Here is a 24,649-nt window from a genome sequence, read left to right as displayed (position 1 = left end):
ATTTATCAGATTAAAACCAACGCAGACCACGATAACTTCCAGTTGTGATAGGTGCCTATCCAATTGATTTATACAGGACAGGTCTAAGATGGTGGATTTTCCGATTTAGGCTTTTTGCAGCATCAGCGTATAATAAATATAAAAAAAAAAATCAGTTTTTTTTCATGAAAGATTCCAGTTTTTACCCCAAAAAGCCAGACCAGATAAATTATTGGTTTAGTAAATAATCCAAAACAGCAGTTTTCTCCAAAAGTAAAGACCAAAATTAAGATAAAAAATTCAAATCATTTATTGGGCCATACAGATGACCGCCTAACGCATTTCATGCCTACTGGGGCACTTACTCATAGTAAATAATCCCTCTATGGTAGTTTAGGTACATTTTCATTGGATTTTATTGGATAATGGGTTTTCAGATTTTATACACAATGTATATTTTTTCAGTCCTTCTGGCAGTAAACAGCTAATTAAGGCTATGGTCATGTTACAACTTTAATTGGATAGTGCCGTGAAACCAGAACTTATTAGCCCTGAACTATGTTTCGGGGGCATCCAAACCTTGAGGGAAGTCTCTAACATCAGCCATGTTCCCAAGTGGGGTTCAATAGTCTCTGGTTCTACTGTCCCTGTTGTTAAACCCTATCTGGAGGTTTAGTTGTGTAGACACAAGCAATGGCAGAGCACCCTCATGTATTAAAGACATGCTTGACATTCTCTTTTTCCTTTTAATCTTCAATTTTTTTGCTATCACCATACAAAATGCTTGACATCCTTTTTTCCTACATGTAACACAAGCTCAAACCGACACTTTGTATCAGTTTTTTTTTCCCCAAACGGGATCACGTGTTCCAGGAGGCCAATAGGGCTAATAATTTAGAATTGTTTTACTCTTTTGTTATAAGAAGGGATCCAAGCAGCAGACATTGACTCACAATTCAAAGAACCCAAAGTGAACCGCAGAATCCCCTCCATGCTGTAAATCAAAAGCCTATCTTCATTTTTGCAGGGTGGGACAACCACAGTTAAAAAATATTGTATTCAAGGTTCACTGCTTGGGAGTTTCACTTTGTCAGCCTGAAGACGTTTGTTATCGCTTACAAACATCTTAAAACACAGGAGGAGAAGAAGTGAGACGTTTCAGTAAGTAAAATACATTTAATTTGATATTCTTATCTGCATTTTTACATGCTGAAGTATTGCGCTCATTAATTGTAATTTTAATTGTAATTCTAGTGGAGATTTTTCAGACAATTTTTCAGTTTAAATTCGTTTAACCTATCTTTTGCCAATGTTTCAAACGTTGTTTCGGTTTTCTGAAAGCTGTGGATAGATTGGGTAACTGTGTTGTCGCTCACAAATCTCTGTAATGAACTATAACGACAACTTTGACCAGACTCCATTTTAACAGCGACTTCCTTTGTAAGTTTAAATGCTGGAATTATGAACTGTATTACACCGAGGTGGTGTCTCGGTAGCGCTTTGAATTATAAATCGCCTGAAAATTTCTCCCACTGCTCTATGTTGCTGAAGAAAGAATACCGAATTGAAAAAAATCTGAGTAAAGGGACATTGTAGAACAAATTGTTCAACATAAAAAAAATCAAAAGAAAATATATACACACATGTCTTATTTTACTAAGGAGCTGAAAGGATCATTATCAATATTTGACATATTAATATACTACAGAGTGACTGTAAAAAGATAAAAAAAACTTAAAGTAGGTTGCCTATCTGAAAAAAAATGTATTTAATGCAGAATATATTGGTTTTATACAATATATATATAGCACCTAAGATTCTACAGTACATTACAGAAATTGCAGATCATGCAGATCCAGTGGAACTTATATTCTAAGGCCAATATAACATGTACACTATAGCCAATTTTATAAGGAGATGATTAACCTGCCTGTATGTTTTGGACACGTGGGAGGAAACCCACACAAACATATTTTAGCATGTTCAAGATAGACCTATTCTAAGCAACTTTCCAACAGGTATCATTATCTATTTTGTATGGTTTGAGGATTATCAATGATCCTATTCTGTCAATATCCAGTTTGGAAATTTTATCTGCTTGTATGAACCAACAAACAGTTTTGTTTCATTTTTTTCTTGATATTTGTATTTTTTTTTAATTGCTTATCCTTCTTTTCATATCCCATCTCCCATTTTCCATTCTGCTTTTAAAAATGCTGCCTGGTTGCTGGGTTCATTAATCCCTAGCAACCAACAGTTGAAAGTTCAAGGCTAACTGCATTTTTTAAGCATATTGCAGTATACATTATACTAACAGTACATTTTAAGTTAAACTATAGATTTTGAGATTATATTTAAAAAAAATCAAAAAAATGTATCTGTTGATTAATTATTGGTAGATTGGATTTATAAAGCTTAATTGCTATCAAGTCCAAGGGACTGTTTTATTATTAGAGAAAAAAGGAAATCATTTTTGGAAATTTAAATTTTTTGATTAAAATAAATGGGCTCAGTGGGTGATAGGCAGTAATTCAGAGCTTTCTGGGCAGGGCAACGCTTCATGAATTTGCGTGTTATATATATATATATATATATATATATATATATTTACATGAGAGAGAGAGAGAGAGAGAGAGAGAGAGAGAGAGAGAGAGAGAGAGAGAGAGAGAGAGAAGCACAATGCATATTTCCTTGCTCTTGGTTACAATGTGTAGGAATGCTAGCATTCAGCTGAGACCCCTTAAAGGAAGAAACAAAAACATGCCCCGGTGGCCTCCTGCTGCAAATCTTCACAATAAAGTTTTATGGTGCTTTACCTCTAAGTATACTTGGAAAATTACATTCTCTTCTGCTGCAAGATACCCTCTATTGATTTGTCTTTTTATTAATATTAAACAGACAATGGCTCTTTTATTTTTCTAGAAAACTTTGTTTCCATAAAGTGATGCATGTTGTGGCCTACCCTTACAATCCTTGTGCTTATACACACATACACACTTACAATTGTTTTTTTCTTGTCATTTTTTATAAGATTCTTACTTTCTGTAATAATAAAACATAAAACAACTTGCTAGCATAAGCAGGGTCAGACTGCGCCAGCGGGGCACTGGGATAAAACCCGGTGGGCCCAGCCAACCCAGGCCCAATCCTTGGCAGGAACTTTTAGCACTCCACCCCCACCCTGTTCGCAAGGAGGTAAGAGGCATGGGAAAGAGCTCATGAATGGGATGGAGGCACCTGAGTTGGCAGCCCTGGAGGGCCCCGGACACCCCAATCTGACACGGAGCATAAATTAATCTTGGTGTAAAAACTATTTTAATTGATTGTAGTAGCCTGAAGAAAAGGTACTCATCATTACTGAAAATATCCCATATCTGGAGTGCTTTTATATGGGTCATGGAACTCTAAGAAACTCTCTAATATCTTCATACTTTACAAAAAGGGTTAGATTACCCTTTCCAATACACAAGTTGATGTTGATCCAGGGACTGGTCTCATTGCCATCTTGGAATCAGGAAGGAATGTTTCCCCCTCTGAGACAAATTGGAGAGGCTTTTGCCTTCCTCTGGATTAACTAGCAGTTAGGCAGGTTATATAGACGTAAAGGTTCACCTTGATAGATGTGTGTCTTTTTTCAACCTAACTTACTATATTTCTATGTTACTAAGTTTACTAAATTCAGGGCCGGAACTAGGGGTAGGCAGAAGAGGCACGTGCCTAGGGCGCAAATGTGGAGGGGCGCCAGGCACCGTACCTCTTCTGCGCCTTGTCCCTAGTTCGGCCGCTTCTTTCCCCACCTGTAACAGCAATCAATGTCTTCCTAGGCGCGCACAGACGCGCACCCTTCCTAGACGCGCACTCTTCTGTGCCTGCTCGTGCGCACGATTGGCTTGTGCGCTTGATCGCCCGCGCGCGCGCCTGTGCGTGCGCGCACTTCAGAAGGGGGCAATGTAGTCGGTCGGGTTGCCTTGGGCGCCCGACTGACTTGGCCCGGCACTGACTAAATTAAAGCACTAAGCGTGATTATAATGGATGACATCAGTAAGCACTGTTTATATAGTGGATGATGTACCCTCTACTGTAATTTATAAAAGGTATTTTAAGTCCGTGAGGAATCACATGACCATATAAAAGCACAAGGCCACAGGCTGAGTGCTTTTATACAGGTCACGTAATTCATGTTATAAATTCTAGCAAGGGGTATATTCAGGCCCAGATTTGTGGCAAGGCCACAAACGCCCGGGCCTAAGACAGCAGAAATTCAGGGGCGGCATGCCGTCCAGTTGTGGATGCGCATTTACGCATATTCAAGATTTGCACACATACGGGCACGCACAAGGTGACGATGAGGGACATGCGGAACGCAAGGGGAGGGAGACGCGGATGCGGAGGGGGAAGCAGAAAGGTGGGGGGACAAGGACGGAGAGGGGACGTGGAAGGGGAGGGGGACGCATAGGGGAGGGGGATGCCTACGGGGAGGGGCCAATGAGCAGAGACGGTCTAGGGGCGCCCCATTTGTAAATCCGGGCCTGGGTACATTATTCATTATATGTATATAAGTTTCTCAAAAAGTTTCTCTTTTTGCTGCAGAAAAATGGTTGGCACCAATGTGGCATAGGTATGATTTTCCAGTGCTTTTTTTTTTTTTTTACAGAATAATAACATACCTCCCAACATTTTGGAAATAAAAAAGAGGGACAAAAAAGTTGCCTCGTGTAGCGCGGCTATTTTTTTGACTACACCCATTTCTGTGGCTACACCCCCTAATTACCATGTTCATTCTACAAAATTTGGCAGTTTATGAAAGTTTGAACATATTTCTGTGTTTTGTTTTCAGTTACAGTTTTGCTAATGATGCTACAATTACTTATTGGCTTATCTCAAACTTGTTACAAAAGTATCTTATCTGCAGCTGTGGCTGTTCTGGGCTCTCTGCCAAAAGCCAATTAATTTAGAAACTTTGTTTCATTTTCTGGCTGTTCAGTGCAGAGAAAGAAACTTTTTGCAGATTCAGGATTTCAGAGAAACTACTGTTTTTTCCTAGTCTCTCTGCAATGCTACGCAAGAATCGGAATATTTTAATTGCTACACTTGGCTGTTACGGGTGACTGCATCGCGTTAAGGGGTCATGGGCAGAAAGGTATATTGAATACACATTTCAATTTCGCTGTACAATGTCAGAAGCAAAATACAGAATGCAGTTTTATCTTGTCACCGTTGCCCCCCTAAATTAGAACGCTTGCAGTCTTTTATCCTTTAAAATAGTCTTCAAATGTCAAGGGTAGGTTTGACTGTTGCTAATTGTTTCAGTTTTGTTTCTTTCTATACAACCTGCTCGTCCACCACCCAACATTCATAAACCTTACAAGTCTTAAAGTGTATTGATTGGAATGAATGGTATCACTGCAAATACAAAAAACACATGAGAAGCATTTTAAAATGTCACCTTTTGTCTTGCAAGATGTTACTTACTTATATTGTGACAAGTTTATAATGAAAATATTTGTATTCTATCAGTAAACAGCAGCGTGACACACAGGGTCAGACTGGGGGGCCACCGGGGCTGCTGTCCAGGGCAGTTACGCACTATGTTTTGCCGCGATAGCCTAAAAAAGGAGGTCTCAGCAGGATGAATCCTGCAGATATGGGCCGACGGGGCCAACTAGAGAAAGGGCCCACCGGGTTTTTTCCCCAGTGTCCTGTTGCCCAGTCAGGCCCTGGTGACACAACAAGGGTCAGTATATGCAAATGCCATCTTGTTTCAACAGTGGTGCACGGCAAATGAGGACAGTTACAACGTTTCAAGCCAAACTTGATAAAGGTCCATTGTTTGGCTTGAAACATGGTAACTGTCCTGATCATAAAGCCAGAAAATAGCAAAATAAAGGCTTTTTAAATAAATATTGTGGTGCTGTCTGCTACAATGTGTTTGGATATTTAAAGTCGGTTGGAGTGGACACCGAATGACGTGCACCTGATGGGAAATTGGAGTTCCTGGTGAGCGCTGGCTTAATTGCATTTTTCTGACCCAACAAGGCTTCAGATTCAAAATATGGTCTACTACCAGTATAATAATCTTAGAACTCTTATCCCTTGACCACTGCTCCCAAGACTATGGGGGTTATTTATCAAAGGTCGAATGTTAAGAGTTTTTTATACCTCGAATGAACTCACAACTCGAATATATTTTTTATTTAAGAAATAACTCGAATGGAAAAAACTTGATTCAGCGAATTACAAGTTGCGAAATCCAAAAACGCTAATCTTGAATTGAGTTTCTGGGCAAATCCCTCCGTAAAAAAAAACCCTGAACATCATGAAGGCTATTAACATCTTCAAATGGTTTAATGCCATTGACTCCTACATCACCAAGACAGGTTTTAGATGGTGTTTTTTCAGATTCAAGCTATTTCGAGGGTCGGGTATAATAAATAAAGTGTTTTTTTTTTTCAACCCGATAAAAAACAACTCCATAAAAAACAACTCTAACCTTAATAAATAACCCCCTATGTGTAGGCCTGTTCACACTGTAGTTTTTTCTTATATGGAAACATCAAATTCTTTGTGCCCATTGGCCCTCCTCAGGTCTCTGTATTTTTGCAGATCCTGGCCTGAGAAGTTATATCTCTGCTAAGAATTTGCAAATTGGTGAGTATATTAACCCAAAGTCACAGGTAGCTTCATTTCTACATGAAGTTAACATGTCAATTTACAGACACAACTCTGGTAGACTTAAGACTGTTCTGGAAATAGTCAAATAGCTTCAAGAATTTCAATATTTTGTCATCTATAGAGAACCCATTGAGTTGTCAACATAAATATGATAGAATTATCCCATTGATTTTGTCTTTATAGATCCATTGCAAGATCTTCAAAAAATTCATTTTGGGAGATCTGAGCATGGTGAACCTCCACAGTGTTAATTTTGGTGTATACCACATTATACCCATTGCCATGCTCACCATGTTGCTTGTTGATATCATTTCTGACACATAACTGTTAGATTCTGTAAAAATGTGTTAAGACCGTGACAGTGGAACAATCAGACCAGGGGCGTAACTACAGAGGAAGCAGACCCTGCGGCTGCAGGGAGGCCCAGGAGGTATAGAGGCCCTAATTAATGAGAAATGTCAATATCTATTGGCAAAACAGGAACACTTCTGAAAATGTTGGGGGCCCTAAATTAATTTGCTGTGGGGCCCAGTAGCATCTAGTTACCCCACTGAATCAGACAAATTATGCAAAAGCCAAACCAAAATAAGTAACAATTTCACCCCACTTGTGACAGGTTTCCATTATGAAATATATACTGTATACAGCTTGGATAGTCAATAGCACCAACATCCTACTTCTGCTGAAAAGAATGACCAGTATTCATAGTTTAGCCACTTTTGTGGAACCATGTTGAATTGTCATTACCTTTAGTTTATATTTTTTTAACTGGATCTTTTAGATTGTAAGCTCTTGCAAGTAGGGCCATTTTTTGTACTCTGTGACCCTTCTAAATTAGTGCAATTAATGTAAAATGCTGCGTAACTTGCTGGCGCTATATAAATAACTAAATGACGATATCTTAGAATTTACAAATGACCACAAATAAGTGGTGATCTGGCTTTGGTAGGGACTTGACATGTGGGCAGCTGCCATTTTATTCGAGTATTATAGTAGTTTAGTTGTGTCATGTGTGGGTGATCACAGAGGATCATCCTTAGACATTCTTACTAACAAACAACGTTGACAAAGTAAACATTGAAGGAATTCCATGTAAATTAATTAGATGCGATTTATCTTATTTAGATGTGATGGTGACTAAACTCTGTGACATTGGTATCAATCAGGAGATGGAGATATGCCAAAAGCCTTTACTATGCCTTAAAGTAGTGTTTGAAGACAAATACTAAGAGAGCAGGATGACTGGCATCATCAAGTCCTTTGGTCCTTTGCTTTTATAAGATGACAAGCCTTCCAGCTTTGACTTCTGTGCTAAAAATTTTGTGGCCAAACCCTTAACCAACTACACATTCTTTTTCCATGGTTGGAATGGAAGCAGAGGGAGCTGCCAAAAATTGTTCATTAGAAATTACGGGGCTCCATACAACAAAATTTTCCCCTAATCCCCACCCCAGCCCACACCGAACAGTTTAAAGACCACACAGACCTCAGTGCTAAAAATGGTAAATCCCCCACACACGTTATAAAAATTCATTGATGGTCAGGGCCCCCCTATAAGTTAAAAAAAACTGTGGCGCCAGCGCCCACCATAAAAGACGCCTACAACTTATAAAAAACCAAACTGGTGACCAGGGCCCCCCTACAAGTTAAAAAAAAAACATTGGCACCAGGGCCCCCCCATAAGTCTTTGTTTTAAAAAAACATTGGCACCAGGTCCACCAATAAAATTGTAATCATTGGTAGTCAGGGGCCCCCATTAGTTAAAAAAAAATGTTGGCACCAGGGCCCCCCTTACAAGTTAAAAAAAATATTAAGGCCCCAGAGAATATTTTTTTAAAAAAAAAAACCATTGGTGGCAGGGGTCTAAAAAGTATTAAAATAATACATTGGTGGCTTCAGGACTTTAACTTTGGCTCTTTCGTGGCTTCAGGTCTTTTTGCCGATCTGTGTCTTTTCGTGGCATCAGGACTTCGGCGGTTCAGTACTTCAGAAGAACAGCGCGGCTTCAGCTCTGTCAAGGGGGTCCTGGTTATTTCCAAAAGTGAAGCACAGCCGGGCCCCCCTTTAGGTCTGAGCCCGGTACATGAATACTCCCTGTGCCGCCCTGAGTCTTATAGCTAGACAATTTGCACCTGAATATTAGAATTTCTCCTTAATAAATGCTCCCCACTCTGCAATGTAAATTATATTGCTAAGCACTGCCAAACTGCACATTTCAGTGATAGGGTTCAGTGAGTTACACACTTCAGTGACATAGTTCAACAGGGACACACAAAGCAAAAAACAGAATTTGTTTTTCAGTGTTTAGATAACCTGTTGGTTTCAAAAAGCAATAAATAGCAAAGTGTCCAACTGCCCTTGTCTTCTAGTCCAATTACTAGTATTTTATTATAATTATTTTCTTTAGTGATGCAGTGCCAATATATCGTTAACTGCATTACAGAGGGGTACATCATTTCACATCTGTCCCTACTCCAGTGAAGCTTACAATTCAAACCCCTATTGAAGATTAGTTTTTATTAGGAGCCATTTATCCTTCCTGCATATTTTTGGAGTGTGGGAGGAAACTATAATACCTTGAGGAAGCTCATGCAAACTAATTGGAGCACCAGCTAGACTAGTACCAAGGATGCCAGCACTGCAATGTGTACCGCCATGTTGCTGTCAAACCTGCTGGGTCTACATATTGCAATTTTTATTTAGATTAACAACCTTGAAATAAAATACGCCCTTAGAAATTGTGCTTAGAAATGCAGTCAATTGTGTTAGGTGCTTAAGTCATAAGAGTAACTGAAACAACTTACCTCCTTTAAAATAATAGAAGTTACATTGGATTTCATGGACATGTTTGACCTGTTTTATTGTCATATCACTAATATATGCCTTCTAATCTTCTGCATTTTACAACAGGCGGTACATTATTCCCTGTATAAAAGTGATTATATAATTCCACTTAAACTGAGTTGCAGTTTGGCCATGGTGTGAGAAATTAAGTAACAAAGAATCATTGCTGCATACTGGAATAGAATTCACTTTATTAGTATTACCAGCTTTTAGAAAACCTTAACAAAAGTATTCATTTTAGGTGTACTAATGTAAAGCACTTCGTAACTTGTAGGCACTATTATAAATAAATAGTGATAGGTGAATAAATTCAGGGCAAATTTCCGCCGGCGAATAAATTCGCCAAACGGTGGCAAAAATTCGCCAGTGAAAAATCCGTCATGTCAAAAAAATAGGCGCACACATAACAACTGACGCGCCTCAAAATTATTTATATGGCCATTGACTTTAATGCATTTGGACAAAATAGCCACGCATATTAAAATTGTCGCAGGCGACGAAATTGACGCACATCAAAATAATTTTGACACCCATTCACTTCAACGCATTTCACGAATTTTTCACATCTCAGAATTTCAAGGGATATTCGTGAATTTTTCAGTGAATCAAAACGGGACAAATTCGCCCTTCACTATGAATAAATGATGGTGATTTTAGGAGGTTAAAGAGACCCTGAACCTAGGATTCTCTATCTAAGCTTTAACCATATAAATAAACACCATATTCTTTGAGAAGTTCTGGCCTATTAACTTCTCATGCATCCCTAAAATACACACAGTATGTGTTTATTCACAATGCTTACACAGATCTAACTTCATTTTAAAGAAGAGCTAACACCAATAAAAATAAAATAAAATAATTTTATTTCAGAACTGGTCTTTGTTATGTTTTCTGACACTAGGGGCAGATTTATTAAGGTTTCAGTTGTGTTCGAGTTTTCAAGTAGATTTTCTTTGGTCAAAATTCACATTTTTGGGTTAAAAAAACCTGACAATTTCCAAGATTTATTATACCCCGACCATGGTAATACCTCGAATCTGGAAATACAACATCTGAAACCTGTCCAGGTCATGTAGGAGTCAATGGCAGAGGTCCCTTGAACCATTTGAATATGTTAATAGCCTTCATGATGTTCAAGTTTTTCAGGGTTTTGCTGGAAAACTCAAGCAATTAGAGTTTTTTTCCCCAATGAAAAAATTCTAGTTTTCGGGTTGTTAACCCCGAACTTGCTCATTTAAGTTTTTTCCATTCGAGTTGTTTGTTTTTGTAAATTAGAAACTATTCAAGTTGTGAGTTCATTCAAGGTATATAAAACTCTAAAATTTGACCTTTGATAAAGAACCCCCTACTAAGCGACAATAAAAGGAAACCATAGCATACTTCTACTAAAAAAGCCCAAAGGTAATTTAAATATTCCTAGAATATTTCCTACCTAACTTGGGTGATCCAGAGGAAGGTGAACCATCTGAAGCCATCTCCAGTTTCCTACACGAGGGCGCAAATAGATAATAGAACAGGCTAGTCTATGGCTGGCAAAATTTCTAAGAACAGCATTAAAAAATGATAATGCAGGTAAAGGTCAAAGTTAAGTTAAGGCTGTCTCCATGTAGACTCCATGTTATGCAAATAATTTAATTAATAAAATTATATACTTTTTCTCTGTAATAATAAAAGTGTATTGTACTTAATCAAAACTAAGATAAAATGAATCCGTATTAGAGGCAAAATCAGCCTATTGTGTTTTTTTAATGTTTACATGATTTTCAAGTAGACTTAAGGTATAAAGATCCAAATTACAGAAAGATCCATTATCCAGAAAGCCCACGGTCCAGAGCATTCTGGATGGCAGGTCCCATACCTGTACAATAAATAGTGAATAAAGTACCCCCTATTGTAAAATATAAGGACATTATACGTCACTGAGAAGTTCCATGACCATATAAAAGCACGAGGCCGAAAGAACTCCGAGGTTACTTCTAATATCCTCATATTTTACAACAAGGGGTAGTTTATTATCATTATTATAATGCACACATTTTAGTAAATCATGTGACAAATATGACATCACTACTCTCCATTTATAACTGATTATATCAATACTCACCGTTTATAAGGATATCATTTACAAGATATTCATGGCTTTTGTGTATTATTTTTATTGACTTATTATTATTATTATTATTATTATTTACCAATAATACAATTTCTAACTCAATCCTTAACACAGGGGACCTGTATGTTTATTCAGCAGAAAAGACATCTCATAATCCTTAATGTTTTTCTGGATGCTGGGTTTCTGAACAATAGATCCCATCACTGTATATCAAAAATAAATACTTTGAATATGCACAAGAAACTATTTTCAATGTACAAGGAATGCTTTTCCCTCTTTTACTATTCTGTAACGTTCTAATAAAAAAAAAGAACTTGGTATGGGATCCCTTATCCAGAAACTCAGTATTCAGAAAGCTCTGAATTACAGGAAGGCCATCTCTCAAAGAGTCTATTTTAATAAAATAATTAAATTTTAAGCTGTGCTTATTCTCTAATATTAAAACAGTGCCTTGTATTTTGCATATTGGTGGCAAAAATCTTTTTGGTATATTTAAAGGGATTCTTATGATGTAGTTTTTATTTCTAAATTACACTGTTTACACTGCAAATAATTCACCATAAAAAATTTCATTCCTAAACCAGAAAGTGTATTTTTTTTATTGTTATATTGGTGTGTGGGCGTCATCTCAGGTCATTTTGTCTGGTCGTGTGCTTTCAGAAAGAGCCAGCACTTTAGGATGGAACTGCTTTCTGCCAGTTATTTCAATGTAACTCAATGGGGCAGATTCACTAACTTCGAGTGAAGGATTCGAAGGTAAAAAAACTTCGAATTTTGAAGTTTTTTTTGGGCTACTTCGACCATCGAATGGGCTACTTCGACCTTCGAATCGAACTAATCGAAGTAAAAATCGTTTGACTATTCGACCATTCGATAGTCGAAGTACTGTCTCTTTAAAAAAAACTTCGACCCCCTAGTTCGCCATCTAAAAGCTACCGAAGTCAATGTTAGCCTATGGGGAAGGTCTCCATAGGCTTGGCTAACTTTTTTTGATCGAAGGATATTCCTTCGATCATTGGATTAAAATCCTTCGAATCGTTCAATTCGAAGGATTTTATCGTTCAATCGAAGGAATTATCCTTCGATCGTTCGATCGAACTATCTGCGCTAAATCCTTCGACTTCGATATTCGAAGTTGAAGGATTTTAATTCCTAGTCGAATATCGAGGGTTAATTAACCCTCGATATTCGACCCATAGTGAATCGGCCCCAATGTGTCGCAGTGGGACCTGGATTTTACTATTGAGTTCTGTTCTTCCAGGGAGATTTTATCTGCCCGTCTGCCCCAACCCTAAAGAGTGACAAGTTTATCAGAGCACAAGTCACATCACTGGGGGCAGCTGGGAATCTGACAATATGCCTAGCCACATGCCAAAATTAAATATAAAAAAAATCTCTTTGCTCTTTTGAGAAAAGGATTTCAGTGCAGAATTCTGCAGAATTTTTAGTAGACAGGGTATGGAGATACTTTAACCAGAAAATCCCAGGTCCTAAGCATGCTGGATACTAGGTCCCATACCAGGCAGGGTGGATAGACACATGTCATGGAAGATTAAGATGAAAGTGTCTATCCACCTAACCCATTTCAATTATATAATGTCATATATAGAATTTCTCATTTAAAGGGGATCTTAACGCAAAAAAAAAAAATAATTTATGTAAACTTATTCATTCAGAGTGATCCTTTGAGCACTTAGGGAATTTACAATCATTTTCTAGTTTGTAGCAGTAGAGATATCAGTTTCAGTGCAAAGAAAAGTCTTGGGCATATTCGTATTCAATTTTTTTTCACAAACAAAGAAAAAATGCAAACTGGAAAATTGATAAATCTGCCCCTAATAAATAATTTAGCTGCACAAAAAGAAAATATGCATTGCATACCATTTAACAGACGCATCCCTGTCCTACTTGTTCAAAGGTACAACATGTCCATTTTCTGGTTAAACAGTGCTTTAGCCAATTATAAATATATCTTAAAAGATATATTTCCCAGATGGCTTAAGTATTTTTTTTTTTTTACTAGACCTTTAAATGGAAAACTTTGGACTGATTTCCAAAATGCCACTGAAACGCCCACAAGGTATTTTGGCAAAAGCAATGTATTATGAGTATCCTAGAATAAAACTTGAAAAATAAATTGTATTATATTACTTTAATAGTTATTCTGTATAACGCACACACACAAATACACAATACAATTCAGCTTCTGTCTGTATCTGGTCTGGCCTTGAGTTATATTGATGATAATATCACTCCAACAATGCACATTTCAGACAGAACACCCAGTTCAATAAATAGGGCTTGTGCTGAACATACTTATTGTCTATTGTTTTCATCAAAAATATCAAAGGTTTCTGTTATTTCTTCAACTAAATAAAACAAAATGAGAAAACTAAATTACTCCATGTTTCTCTCTTTCTGTTCCTTGCAAGGTATTTTATCATATTCCCGGTGCACTGAACATGCACTGAATTATGAATGCCCATTTGACACAATCTTGTGTGGAACTGCATGGGTCTCCAGGGGAGAAAGAAAGTGTAACTTCTTTAATGTTTGGGGTAACTTGATGATTAATGTATGTTTTTGTATGCAAATTGTCTCTACATAATACTAAAAATTGATTTAAAGTCGAACAACCCCTATAAAGCAGGACACGGTAAAGGTAATAAGACATTTAACAATTAATAAACCAATAGGAATTAATGTCATCTAATTCTTTAAAAAGGGAACATAATTCTTTATCACAGATAGGCTTTCTTATTTTTTTCCTTACAGTTTTTGTGATGCAAATGGTTTATTAGAGCACTCCCTGCATTGCTATGTGCTTGGAAGATTGCAATGTTGTGTTTTATTGCAGGATAATAGATTCCATAGTTGCAAAATACGATTCTATACATTTGTATAGAAAGAATATTTAGTTTTGTGTTTTGTCGTTTTTTGATCGACCATTTATTTCCCCAGAAAGAAAATACAGTACACATGTGGTCTGATCATCCCTTGTTTGTATATTTGCATTTGTACATATGAATGGAGCGTCCATAGTCATTGCTTTCTCCATTGTCTTTGATAAAATAGTTGATGAGGCTGCTCTGCTGAAACCAAATGGAGAACATCTCCGCCAAGGCAACGAGTTAGGTCGCCCCTATTCATATGAATGCAAACAGGCACAGAGAGAATGTTCCATGAAGACAATGAACTCATACTTAGCCATCTTTAATAAAAACACATATTTACAGTTAAACATATTTCTTCTTTGCATTATATATATATATGTATAAAGAGTTTGAATGATGTCTCCCTCAAACATTTTAAGAAGTGAGAAGTCACCTTGGAGTTATAAAAGCATTCTGATTCAGATCAGAATTCTTTAGAGACTTCAAGCGAATAGTTTTTGTAAATATTATATACTAATGTGTACAATATCCACAATATAATCAGATTAGACCCCCAATATAGCACTGCTGGTCTTGGGGTGGTTACAAGGACAGGTCATGCTCTAAAGTATCATAATATAATTAGTATGTCCAGAGTGGGATTCAGAAACCTTTGCTTTACTGGAAGCAGTTGTCAAGTATTTCTTTTCTGCGTACTGCATTACCTGGCAAGTATCTTTCTAGAACTCTAGAACACTTCTAAGAGACACATTAAAGGGACTATGTACCTCATTGTTCAACAGGTATGAGACCTGTTATCCAGAATGCTCGGAACTTGGGGTTTTCTGGCTAAGGAGACTTTCTGTCATTTGGAACTTCAGTCTGCTAAAATCACTTAAATAAACCCAATAGAATTGTTTTCCCACCAATAAGCAAAAGGAAACAGGTTTTAACATTTTTAATTATTTAATTAAAATGGAGTCTACGGGAGATGACCTATCCAATGAATGTGACTTGGGCTAAACATACTTTTTGCCTGTTGTTTTAAGCATGAAAAATCTATTGTAAAGCTGGCCGTACATTAAGGGATCCGCTCGTCTGGCAAAATCGCCAAACGAGCGGATCTTTCCCCGATATGCCCACCAATGATAGGCAGGCCCGGACTGGCAATCTGTGGGTTCTGGCAAATGCCAGAGGGGCTGCTGTATGGTTCCATAGAAAGTTAACATATAGTGGGCTGCTAAATGGGTTGTTTGGGCCTCTGTGTACTTGGAATGGCAGGGCCTATTTTGACTCCCAGTCCAGGCCTGATGACAGGGCTATATTGGGGTAATGCGAACATTCCACCCTAGGGCCATGTCGGTCGGAGGAAAAATTAAAACTTCCCGATCGATATCGTGTCCAAATATCGATCGGGAAGCCCCCATACACGGGCAGATCAATTGGACTGATATCGGCAGCTTTATCTGCCCGTGTATGGCCACCTTTACTCTTGAGCTAAACAGGCAAACTGAGGCTACTCCAAGTTTACCCTTGCAAGCCATATAATTAGATTACCAGTATACAAGCCTTGCTGGGAAGCCCTTCCCCCTTGTTGTGACTATTTTCTACAGAGTCCATTGTGCAGAGGATTATCTGTGTACTGATAATCTAAAGTCTCTCCTTTTGCCCTAGTGATCCTCAACCAGTAGCTCGTGAGCAACATGTTGCTCACCCGTTGGATGTTGCTCCCAGTGGCCTCAAAGCAGGTGATTATTTTTCAATTCCAGGGTTGGTTGCATAAAAACCACGTGTACTACCAAACAAAGCCTCAATGTAGGTTGACAATCCACATAAGGGCTAAGAAATGGCCAATCACAGCAATTATATGGCACCCCAAGAACATTTTTCATGCTAGTTTTGCTCCCCAACTGCTTTTACTTCTGAATGTTGCTCACAGGTTCAAAAGGTTAGGGATCCCTAACCTAAGACAACAGCTACTCCCCTGATTCTCATTTATGGCGGTCTTTGTAAGTGTAACATATTCATTATCGGTTACCCCATGTTTCATTCAAAGCCCCAATTAAAGTGCAAGTATGCACCATCACTATACAATGGGTAAGATACACATAAATAAACTATCTGCTGCCATTTAAAATTAGCACATTTAAAAAGTGAGCACTCCCCAGCAAATTTTCTATAAACTTGACACGTCTGATACATTTGCTCCTAAATCAATGGAATATGGCTTTGGAGTTTTGGAGTTCGGAGCTTCATCTATTGGTAAATATATAGTAGTGTGATAAGACATTTTTTTGTCACGTGGAATGAGTTTACCCTTATTGTTTTCATTGTTTTCTAAAACACATGCTTAGTTTATGCTTTATAATATTATTCCATTCACTGCTGCTATCAACTTAAACTGCAGCACTTAAGTGGTTAAATTGCTTTGCGGATATTTAGGCAGTTTCCATCAAGAAACGGAATGCCAGTAGGGTCAAATTAAGCCACTAGTGGGCTGAGAGAGAGAGAGAGACACTGCTGCATTATAGGGACTTGTTTAAAGGGATACTGTCATGGGAATTTTTGTTTTTTTCAAAACGCATCAGTTGATCAGAATTCTGCACTGAAATCTGATTTTTTATATTTAATTTTGAAATCTGACATGGGGCTAGACATATTGTCAGTTAATGAATGAAAAAAAAAATTGCTAAAATTAAAAAATGATGCACATTGGAATAAAAAATGATGCACATTGGAATATGAAATTCACATTGAATATGCTCATTTATTAAGAGCGCCAGTGCGTTTTTTTTGCCAAAAGAAATGGTCAACTTTAGACTGACAACCAATATATAGATATAGCATGCTAATATCCCACATACGTTATTGAGTTATTGTGAAACTTTTCCCAATTAAAATTATATGAGGCAAAATTTCCACACTCCAAAAAATAGCAATGTGCAAAGCTGCTGTAAAAATATGTATGACGTGCTAATGCCAACTCACACTTTAGTATATATATGCCCCTATAATAATGCACAAGAGCATTTTTGACATTTGAAATATGTGCGGTGAGGTTTATTTGGCATAAAATGTATTTTATAGGCCATCTCCCATAATTTCCATTTTAGCCAAATCATTTTCATTTTTAAAAATGATTTACTTGTTTCTCTGTTATAATAAAATAGTACATTCACAAAAGAACTGTTAATCTAGCCCCTGCAAAACTCAAGACAACACAATTTTGTTTACAGATAATATAGTTCTGTAGATTGTGCCAAGAGCTGAATACAGTATTCTGAGGAGGATTCTATGTCTGCGTTCCACAATAATTATATATTATATATCTGTATGCTACACACACACAGCAATGTATTTTACATATTACTTGTACGGTACCTGTCTGCTCGGCTTTGTACGTGAACTTGTAAATATTTAAACTGCATTTGTGTAGGGGTAGGGTGTATATTTTATATGCAAATATAAATTGCTTTGCAGTATATTGTTTATATTTATTCTCTGTATGTGTCTATGTCTATGTTGAGGAAAGGAGGTCCAGTTTCACTATTTTTAATTGTTAGGGGCATATTTATCAAGGGCCGAATTTCGAATTGAAAAAAACCGTCGAAATTCGAATTCAAAAAGACCAACCAAAATTAAGTTTAAGTATTTTTTTTTTTGGTCTAATCAGTCCGTTTTCAATCAAATTCGGATCGTTCGAAAGAATAGCGCATTGGCTCGTATTTGATTCTAACTTTTTCCAAAAATAAAATGTAGATTTTTCAAAGTCCACCAATTGACTCCAAACAGGTTCTAGGAGGTCCCCCCATAGGTTAAAACAGCAATTAGGCAGGTTTTAGATGGCGAATGGTTGAAGTCAAATTTTTAAAGAGACAGTACAATTTTTTTACAAATTCGAATCTAATTTGGATTATTCCCTAGTCGAAGTACACAAAAAATAGCTCAAAATTCACCTCAACTTCTGATAAATCTACCCCTTAGGGTCAGGGCACACGGTCAGATTCGATCAGATTCAGGGAGATTAGTCACCTGGCGACAAATCTCCTCTTCTTTGCTAGGCAACTTCGGGCGGATTCGGAAAACGAAGCACTCCGTATGCCATCCCGCCGGTGATTTATATTCTAACTGGTGGGATGCAGTCCGGGGAGATCAGTCGCCAGGCTACTAATCTCCCCGAATATGAGCGTGTGCCCTGACCCTTAAGGTATGGGGATCTGTGATTTGGAATGCTTGGGACCAAGGGATTTCAGGATAAGCGACCTTTCTCTAATTTGGATCATCTATCTTTTAAGGCTACAGAAAAAACATGGGGGGAGGTAGTGATTTCTGATCCTGACTTTACCTAGCAGAAATTTACAGAAAACTAACAGACTATTGAATAAGCCCTGACATGTCAGACAGATGTCAGTCATGACTCCAAAGATCAAAATCAAAAGTCAATATATTATGCTGGTCCACTGTACTGTGCATATGGGTCATTGACTTTAATGCATTTGGACAAAATAATTGCGAGTATAAAAATTGTCGCTCGCGTCAAAATCGTGACACGTCAAAATGATTTTGACACCCATTGACTTGAATGCGTTATGCACATTTTTCGCCCTTTCGTGAAATTTTTTCGCAATTTTGCTAAAACTTTCGCCCATCACTAATTATACAAACAATCCCAGTTATATCTAGTTACGCCATTGGTACCCTGCAGTATTTATATATACAGGTATGGGACCTGTTATCCAGAATGCTCGGGACCTGGGGTTTTCCAGATAACAGATCTTTCCGTAATTTGGATCTTCATACCTTAAGTCTACTAGAAAATCATGTAAACATTAAATAAACCCAATAGGCTGATTTTGCTTCCAATATGGATTAATTATATCTTAGTTGGGATCAAGTACAAACTACTGTTTTATTAATACAGCGAAAAAGGATATATTTTTTTACAATTTGCATTATTTGATTATGATGGAATCTATGGGAGACAGCATTTCTGTAATTCTGAGCTTTCTGGATAATGGGTTTCTGGATAACGGATCCCATACCTGTATAGGAAACAAATTGTACTGCATCTCTCCTTCCCTTCCATTAAATGTAATGCCTAATATGATGTTGCAGTTAGATGTGTCTGTCGCTTTAAACCTTACAAAGACAGCCAGCGAAAGGAGTGGGAGAATATGCTAATAAACAAGGGCGCTCAGAATCCAGTATTTGAACAAAATGTCTTTTTTTTTTTTCCATTATTTTTTTTTTTGCAAATTTCAGATTTGTTCAAATACATAGGGGGAAATTCAGTAAAATTCAGAGTTCACATTTTTTCCAGATTTTTAGAAAACAACAGCAAAAACACTGTGTCAAAATATATTCAAGCTTTTCAAACACGATTGAGATGTATTAAATTAAAATTTTAATGAAGTTCAAGTTTTTTTTTTGTTTTTTTAAAACAGTTGAGATTTTACAGCCTCATTGTAAATTAATATAACAATCCATATGTTCGCCCCCAACATCTTTTTGCTTGTTTTTGATGCAATTGAACTGTAATCTCAAAAATGATTACATCTGGATCTTGAAGGGAATATATGTTATTTTTAAAAAACATGAACAAGGTCTCACATTTTCTGGCATCGATTGCTTTTTTTTCCTCCCTTTTTTTGCATATATTTTTGCACTATGCTTTCTTTTTAAATATATAAAAAAAAAAGCTCACAAATCACAATCTAACACCTGTTTTATATCAATCAGATGGAGGGAAATATAGGATTATAGGTTTTAGTATTGCTGAGTGAATAAATGATTAAAAAAAAAAAACAGAGAGAGAGAAACATCTGCGGGAGTGCAAAACAAATGTTTCAAAAAATCGAATTCAGTCCAAGCTTTTGCTCTGAGAATTTAATATCGCATCCCTCCCTTTTAGATGATCTCCCACCACAACTGCACCTGCAGTTTACTAATCGCACAAACACAAACCTCCATTTGTGCGTTGTATTCTTTTTCGATTGTGGGTTTTTTTTTCTTCCAGATTTATTTGGACTCTGTCTCAGCTGAATTTAGAGATTTTGTTCAAGGTAAATGATTTCACTGCGGATTCTTCTGCACCTTGCAAATACAATTCGATACCGGCTTGTACTGTTTATGGAAACGATTATCGATTATTGGCTACAAGTCCAGCTAAAAATATTATCCTAATCCAGTTTTTTTGTTTTAGAAAGACTTTCTCTTAAAATATTTTGTTCTGCAGTGTAAAACGGTTTCGTTTCTCATCCTATAACCAAGAATAAAGTGAAGAGAACGGTATGATCTACATGGAGAGAATACGCACACATATTAATCTATGCATTTTGACATTTATAGACACACGCGTGGGATTTTCATCTTACCTTCTGCGATTTTATTCCGTATTTCTGTCTGGATTTAATGTTTCAAAAACATGATGTTTCTAAAGTTAATCCATAACCGGGGAAGGTGCTGGCAAAGGACTAAATGAAGTTGTCTGGTTCGTTTCTTTATATCTACCCTGGTCTCTTTTTGTTTAATCGTTTTAAATTCGGAACAGCTTGAAAAAAAAAATGTTTTCCCCACCTTTTCTGCTTTTACAAGAAGGACGCGGCTTTCTAAAAGCTTCTTCCCACAAGGTCTGTCTGTCTCAAGCGACTTCTTTTTTTTTTTAAATCTATTTTGTCGTATTAAAAAAATCAGTCCAAGGGCTTGAGTATTTTATATCTCATTATTGTACAGATTGTGGCTGAATAAAATTGTCCTGGCTATATTGTGGGAGAGGTGAAAGCCAGAGCAGGCAAAGAATACCGACCAACAGAAGGGCCGTGAGTTTTAAAATAAAAGATTTTTCGTTTGGGCTCAATTAGATTTAAATGAATCCCGAAAGGCCCTCTTGTTTTTGAGGCCCCGCATGACAGTTAAATGGCTATTAAAAGACTATGCAATGCTCGTAATTGTATGTGACGGGAGATAAAAGACCTCACATATGGTTGTTTCTTTTTCACTGTATTTAGGCGTGAATAACTGGGCTGGATATTCTCTTACTGCATTGGGATTTATCCTTTAGAATGCTGCTGTTTATTGGAGATATATATATTATTGGAGATATATATATATATATATATATATACACACATATTTATGTACATATATATATTAATACATATATTATATATATATTTTTATATATTTACATTTATATATATATATATTCTGATGTGATTGCAGACATATAGTGAGTCGGTATACCTTAATAGATGGATGTATAAACATAGTCATTTAATCTTGACACCAAACCAAAATCTTGTATACCTTACAAAAATGCTTATGCTTACTTATTACACATACACTATTACTTCATATTAGGCTACTGTTTCTTAACATTAAAGACAGAGAAGACTATCAAAAAAGTGTCACAGTGTTGCTACTAATTTAGAAGCAGTTAAGCAGGGAGAATGGAAACTAAATTAAAATAAGGAATAACAGAAACTAGAAAATCGATCCCCTAGTTTTGAGGGATGAATATACACCAGTAAAGCAAATTATTCATGTTTCATCTCACTTGTATGCACACACAGAACTTTATTACAATAAATATATATATATATATATATATATATATATATATATATATATATATATATAGGCTGCACACCTTATGGAGACCTGGGTGCCTATGCAAAATATAAACAATAAACTGTCACACACACACACACTTGTATGCACACACAGATTGTAAAGCTTTATTACAATTTATATATATACAAAATATATAGGCTACACACATTAAAGTTGTAGAGACCTAGGTGCCTATGCAACAAATAAAGAATAAACTATCCAAAATAGCACTCACAGGTACACACACACACACATATATATATACATACACATACATACATATATATATATACATACATATACACATATACACACATGGGAGTGAGATGAAAAATGATGTACAGAGACAGTAGTGGGGGCTAGACCTGAACATTTTTTTTTAATGTGCTGGTTGTGCCTCAGTCTGAATTCCTTTATAAATGTGTGAAACACAATGTGGATATGTGAAATATTTTTAATCTATTCTTTTCTACTTTGCATAATAAAGTTACCTATCACCCCCCTTAAAGGTTTCAACACAGTCAACGCGTTTTAACACTCGATTAAAGAGAGTTTTCAAGGATTTCATATACTTTGCTTTTTTTATGATCTGCTGTAAGTCACTTAGCTTTCACCCTGGAATGTTTCTTGTAATTAGGAGGACAAATGAAAGTAATGTTTGCCTGCTTGCTGGGGTTTTTTTTTTTTTTAATTTACAGCAGTGAAAGTTAAGATATTGGGCCTTTTCATACCTTAAAGTGAATGTAAGCCCCTTAATGAAAAAATATCATTCTAAGCCTAAAATAAAAGTTGCTTGATGAACAAATACCATTCTAAGCCCAAAATAAAAGTTGCTTGATGAAAAATATCATTCTAAGCCCAAAATAAATGTTGATTAATAAAAAAAACATAATCCTATACCCAAAATAAAAGTGGCTGAATGAAAGAAATACAATTCTAAGCCACTGTCATTAAAATGTTGTTAAAATGATTCATAAATGTAACTGCTATTGAAAGCAGTATCTGTCTGTCTCCTTCCTACTCCCTGCACTGGCGATTCTGACTTTTGAAAAAAAAATACAAAAGCCATCTGATGAAGATACATGCAAGGCACTGTGAGAAATGTCTTGGCTGGAGAACACATTGTACTACATGGTTTCAAGGGTCAGAGCCAGATGTGCAGAGAGAGACAGACAGATTCAGTTTTCAGTTGCCTTTTTTTTTTATATTTCTACAAATACATTTAGGGGCAGATCAAAATGTGAGATTAGAGTTTTCTGCAAAAAAAAAAAAAATACCTCACACTTTGGGGCACATTTACTATAATTAATTAACCCTCGATATTCGACTGTCGAAGTTAAATCCTTCGAATATCGAAGTCAAAGGATTTACCTCAATTCGTTCGATCAAACGATCGAAGGAAAAAACGTTTGATGGAACGATTCGAAGGATTTTAATCGATTGAACGATTTTCCTTCGATCACAAATTGCCTAGAAAGAATATGGGGACCTTCCCCATAGCCTAACATTGGTGCTCGTGGGTTTTAGGTGGCGAAGTAGGTGGTCGAAATTTTTTTTAAAGAGACAGTACTTTGAATGGTCAAATAGTCGAACGATCGTTCGATTCGAAGTCAAAGTCGTAGTGGAAGTAGCCCATTTGATGGTCGAACTAGCCAAAAAAAACATTTGAAATTCGAAGTTTTTTTTATTCATTCCTTCACTCAAGCTAAGTAAATGGGCCCCTTTCTGTTCATTTTTAGAAGTGTCTAAATATAGTCAATTAAAAATTCTGTAACTTTTCTGAAATAATCAGTGTATCTTCATCTGTTTCTCTTTATTCTCTCTTCAGGCAGCAGTTGGGTGTCAGATATTCATTGACAGTTAGATCCAATATATCTTATAGGGGGCTCCTTTTGCCTAGAAGATGCATTAGAGCTCACTCTATTCACCAGACATCATGTCTCTCTACATGCAGGATTTCTGCAATAGGCAGTTATTTTATTAGATTTTATTTCTACTGGAATCAGTTATTTGAGTGAGCTCTAATACCGCTGCTGGGAAAGGAAGCCTAATGGGTGATGGCGACATTTCGCCGGTGGCGAATTTTTGGCGAAACGGGTCAGATTCGCCCATCCCTAGATCTAATGAATATCTGACACCCAACTGCTGAATGAAGACAGAATGAAGAGAAACCGATGCTGGGAGAGGGATAGTGAAGATAATTTGATTATTGTGATGTATGTAACTCCATATGTTCTATGTATATAATTCATGTGATTTAGTTTTATAATCACATTTACTTTACAGCGCTACAATATGTTGTCGCTGTATAAATACATGTTAATAATAATAATATATTTCAGAAACAATGCACATTTTTTAATTGATTGTATTTAGAAAGTTTCTTAAATTTTCATTTCATTTAATCAAATCGTCAGAATTCGCTTTCCACGCGCCTCCCCTGCATTTTTACGCCGGGAATGGGCGCAGTTCAGCGCTACTTGATTTCAATCTGAATGGTTGGTAGCAGGTCGGACGATTAAATGGTTTCAAGACCGACCGACATAAACCAACAATC

At 36.7% G+C, this 24,649-nt stretch overlaps 1 protein-coding gene across 1 annotated transcript in view; it reads left to right on the top strand.

The window, feature by feature from the left end:
* The first annotated feature begins 923 nt into the window (after positions 1 to 923).
* Positions 924 to 24,649, top strand: part of nr5a1.L (nuclear receptor subfamily 5 group A member 1 L homeolog) — a 100,165-nt gene continuing 76,439 nt past the window's right edge. The window contains exon 1 of the mRNA XM_041571850.1: positions 924 to 1,140. The gene's annotated coding sequence lies outside the window, so the exon portion shown is untranslated. The remainder of the gene's footprint in view (positions 1,141 to 24,649) is intronic.

The sequence above is a fragment of the Xenopus laevis genome, chromosome 8L (assembly GCF_017654675.1).
Source record: "Xenopus laevis strain J_2021 chromosome 8L, Xenopus_laevis_v10.1, whole genome shotgun sequence".
NCBI lineage: Eukaryota > Metazoa > Chordata > Amphibia > Anura > Pipidae > Xenopus > Xenopus laevis.
The sequence above is the reverse complement of the archived record's forward strand: the minus strand, read 5'-3'. Positions and strand labels throughout refer to the sequence as shown.